This window comes from Paroedura picta, chromosome 16 (genome assembly GCF_049243985.1).
Source record: "Paroedura picta isolate Pp20150507F chromosome 16, Ppicta_v3.0, whole genome shotgun sequence".
In the NCBI taxonomy this organism is placed as follows: domain Eukaryota; kingdom Metazoa; phylum Chordata; class Lepidosauria; order Squamata; family Gekkonidae; genus Paroedura; species Paroedura picta.
In genome coordinates, this window is record NC_135384.1 from 19,159,557 (window position 1) to 19,163,824 (window position 4,268).

Consider the following 4,268-nt stretch of genomic DNA (forward strand, 5'->3'; position numbering starts at 1 on the left):
TACTGACCAATAGGCAAGAGTTGGTGGATGGGGGGAAGGAGGTGGGGGGAAGTGACCATGTCCTCATAGAATTCCTTTTGAGATGGGGAGCCAAGGAAGCTTGTAGCCAGACGCGGATGTTGGATTTTCGTAGGGCAAACTTTAATGAACTCAGAGACATGATGAGTGTCATACCATGGACGAGAATGCTGAAAGGCAAGGGAGCATGTGAAGGGTGGGCGCTACTCAAAAAAGAGCTATTGCATGCTCAATCCATGACTATCCCAGAAAGACGAAAACACTGCAGGAGCTCTAAGAAACCTATTTGGATGAACAGAGAACTTCAAAAGGAACTAAGAAAGAAACGGGAAATGTTCAGGAAATGGAGGGAAGGACAGAGCTCTAAAGAAGTGTACCTACAGGTTACTAGGCACTGTAGATCAATCATCAGAAAGGCCAAAGCTGAGAGTGAGCTAAGATTGGCCAGGGAAGCCCATTGTAACAAGAAAAGATTTTTCAATTATGTGAGGACCAAACGGAGACAATAGGCCCACTGTTGGGTGCAAATGGACAAACTCTAATGGAGGATGCAGAGAAAGCAGAAAGGCTCAGTGCCTATTTTACATCCGTTTTTTCTATCCTCTTTCTCTCTCTTCATATCTCTTTCCTAATAAGGCTCTGCCATTCTTTGCTATTTTTTCCCCTCCCCCTCATACTAGCACCCATTGTATCAGCTACAACGGGCTTTAATTCTAGTATAAAATAATCTGCTGAACTTTGTGTTTATCACCCCCCTTCTCACACACACATCCTGTCCTCATTGTTTGTTCCTGAATAGCCATTCCTTAACACTCTGCATTTGTCCTGTAACAAATGGAGAAGAATTGTGTTTCTGGGCAGTGTTCATACTAGAGGATCTCAATTGCTAGATTAAAAAAAAAAGTGATATGGTCTTGCTTGCCACTGACCTTGACAAACAGATGAAGAAACAAACTATTAAGTTGGTTAAAGCCAGACTGCAGGTTCTCTAGTCAGCCAGGACTCAGGCCTGGCCAGGCTCCCTTTTCAGCTTGACCACAGCCACCGGTCTGACCTGACAGCTGCAACCCTCATGTTCTGCATTCATTCCTCCTCCAATCCATTGTATTGCTAATCCAGTGGCCAGCAGAGTCGGTGGCACCTGAGGACTCTTGCCCAACCTCTTTGTCTTCACACCTGTTACTCAACCTAAGTGTCAGGAGAGAATTTCTCTCCACCCAGCTAGCCAGCCTCTTGAAACCTCTGGAACCTTCCCTTTGTACTAAGATGGTTTCCTTTCTTCAGAGCCATCAAGCCCCACCTGCACCCATCTCCTGAGCCATTAGCACCCATTTTATTGTCTCAACCCTGAGACAGACCACATGCAATCTCTAGCACACACCACCCTCCAACAGGGCATAAAAGTCCGTATTCTGGCCAGCCACTTTGCCAACTCTGAAACCTTGGATCCATCCAGAGAATCCAATAGGCTGCTGGACTCCATATTGTCTGTCTGCCTCTTCAGGAACTGGTAATTATCCTTCCCTTGAGTCCTGGACTCTCTTCCTTTCAATCCTTTATTCCCCCATCTTCTATATTGATAGTGTGCTTGTTACATGTTTGTCTATGTCTATTTATTTTATTTTCTATTAAATAAAAACTGCTTTAGGGACGACAGGAAGATGGTGCCGTACTAGCCCATTTGTAATGGGCTCCCAAGCCAAGCAGAGGGCCAGGAGCAGAAGCACCTGGCAGACTTGAGCGAGGCGCAAATCTCGCTCACCCCCAGAAACATTCACCAGTTGCTCAGAAGCATTAGTGGCCTGAACCAAGCAGAGCCATCTGCAATTCAACTTCTGTAAGGTGGAGGTCCTGTGGAGGTCCTGTGGCCGGGTAGGAAAGAACCAGGAGAGGAAGTATGGTTGCCCTGCCATTTCCAGTTGAATTCCGGATCAGGTTGGAGGAGGAGGAGGAGGTCAGAACAGTGCTGTGGCGAGCCCAAGGTCACCCAGCTGGTTGCATGTTGGGGAGCACAGAATCGAACCTGTCATGCCAGATTAGAAGTCCGCACTCCTAACCACTACACCAAACTGGCTCTCAAGGCATTGGTACTGACCTTTGTCCATTTGTAGTATGGGAATAGTATATTTGAGGGACCACCTAGCTGACTATATCCCACAAAGAATGATATCATAGAGTTGTAAGGGGCTACACAAGCCATCTAGTCCAACACCCTGCTCAATGCAGTATCAGCCTAAGGCATCCAGGATAAGTATCTGTCCAGCCAGTGTTTGAATACTGTCAGTGAGGGAGAGCTCACCACCTTCTTAGGCAGTCAATTCCACTGCTGAACTACTCTGATTGAATCCCCCTCAGATATTTAGCCGATATCGTTCTACACATAGCTTAAACCCATTGCTTTAAGCTATGGATAGAGGGTTCTATCCTCTGTTGCCCAGAGGAACCTTTCCCTGTCTGACAACCTTTCAAATACTTAAACACAGTAATCATGTCCCCTCTCAACATCATTTTCTTCAAGCTGAACATTCCCAAGTCCCTCAGCCTTTCTCCATAGGGCTTTGTCCCCATGTCCTGGATCATTCTTGCCACTCTCCTCTGAACCCTCTCAATTTTGTCCACATCCTTTTTGAAGCACACAGTACTCCATGTGGGGTCTGACCAATGTGGGACTATGACTTGTGATTTTGATGTGATGCCTCTGTTGTGCTGTGCTCTGCCAAGACAAACAGGCTGGTGATCTTTGGCCCAAGAAAAATAAACTTGGCCTCAACCAGGGTCAGGGCCTTTTCGGTCCTGGCCCCAACCTGGTTGAATGTTCTTCTGGAAGAGCTGTGGCCTATAGAGGAACTGCCCCAGTTCTGAAGGGCTTGCAAAATGTAGCTCTTCCACCAGGTGTTTGATTGGGACCAATGAGTGAAAAGAATAACATCAATGAGGCCCTTCTCTACATCACATTCCCACCCTGGACTGACAAGGGAGCAGAGCTGTTCAATCAGCAAACCTGGCAACTACAGTAAGGTAGATCATGTTAATGGTTTTAAGTGTTCTTAAACTGTTTTATAATTACTGTTTTATAATTTATAATCGGAAAAAGACTCAACAGCGTAGAGCGAGACGGTTCTCGGGGCCTTTGGAGCTCCAGAATAGATTTCAGGCCCTTGCAGAGGAGGTGCAAGGGTCAACGAGGGAAGAGGTCCCAAAACAAAGTCTAAGACAAAGGGAAGAGGCCACGGGGATAGAAGGAAATGGAGTTGAGAAGGAAAAAAAAGGAGAGTATTGGTAATTGGGGACTCTCTCCTAAGAGGAATGGGTCGCCATATGGCTGGGCCCCCTAACCCGAGAGGTGTGTTGCTTGCCAAGGGCGAAAATTAAAGACGTTTCAGAATGGTTGCCCAAACTCCTCAAATCTACGGATCGCTACCTATTTGTGATGGTCCATGTGGGAATGAATGACATGTCCCTGAATACCATCGCTCCTATCGCATCACAGAAACTTGGTGGAATGATTCTCATGGCTGGAATGTAACGGTGGATGGATATGAACTGTTCAGAAAAAACAGAATAGATCGAAGAGGTGGAGGAGTGGCACTGTATGTGAGGAAAGGGCTTACCTGTCAGAACATTTTAGTGAAGGAGAGCATATCTACAGTGGAAAGCATCTGGGTGAAAATAAGCGAGGGGAAAACAGTGTAGTGGTTGGTGTCTGCTACCGACCGCCTTACCAACGATAAGATGTGGATGCTGCACTTTGTGAGCAGCTTGAGAAAATATCCAAGCGGCAGGACCTTGTCATCATGGGTGACTTCAATTTCCCAGATGTGTGTTGGAAAACAAACTCTGTGAAGCATCCTCAGTCATGCAACTTTCTGACCTGCCTGGCTGACAATTTCGTTTATCAAATGGTAGATGAACCCACAAGAGGTTCAGCCATACTGGACTTAATACTGACCAACAGGCAAGAATTGGTGGATGAGGTGAAGGAGGTGGGGACCCTAGGGGGGAGTGACCATGTCCTCATAGAATTCCTTTTGAGATGGGGAGCCAAGGAAGCTTGTAGCCAGACGCAGATGTTAGATTTTCGTAGGGCAAACTTTAATAAACTCAGAGACATGATGAGTGTCATATGATGGACGAGAATGCTGTAAGGGAAGGGAGCATGTGAAGGGTGGGCGCTACTCAAACAAGAGCTATTGCATGCTCAATCAATGACTATCCCAGAAAGACGAAAACACTGCAGGAGCTCTGAGAAG